This window comes from Poecilia reticulata, linkage group LG1 (assembly GCF_000633615.1).
Source record: "Poecilia reticulata strain Guanapo linkage group LG1, Guppy_female_1.0+MT, whole genome shotgun sequence".
Lineage (NCBI taxonomy): Eukaryota > Metazoa > Chordata > Actinopteri > Cyprinodontiformes > Poeciliidae > Poecilia > Poecilia reticulata.
Genome location: NC_024331.1, coordinates 17,746,908 through 17,747,425, shown reverse-complemented (window position 1 = coordinate 17,747,425; position 518 = coordinate 17,746,908).

Here is a 518-nt window from a genome sequence, read left to right as displayed (position 1 = left end):
TATACTTACAGGTTCAGCCACAATGAGGCTCAGGAGGCATCCAAGAATAAGTGCTACCTTCAGCATGGTTGCAGTAATTATACCTGTTGGAGCAGAAGATCAAAATGACGTTCTGAAGYARAATAGAATTTTWAAAAATCACTGTATAAATACAAAAACAATATAAATAAGGGAAACCATCACACCTTCAGTAGGTTTTCTCWGAGACAAGAGAARAGTCTGTAGTGTTGCTCTTTGGATGTTGAGCTTCTCTTTTATACTTTTACAGATGCAGAAATGTTGCAAAACTGTGATTACATATAGGCTTCAAGGTGTGGCTGAGAATTAGTGACTAAAGTTATAAAATTGTGGACAAATATCCCTATAACATTCAGGTTTACCTACATTTGAGTGTCTAAATAACATTGTGAAAACCTGTTGAAAGAACCGGTGATTACAACAGTTTCAGCTTATTGTTGGTGAACTGCAAGAGACACAGCAGCTGATTTTCAACGTCACTAAGTTTTGTGACTGAGGTT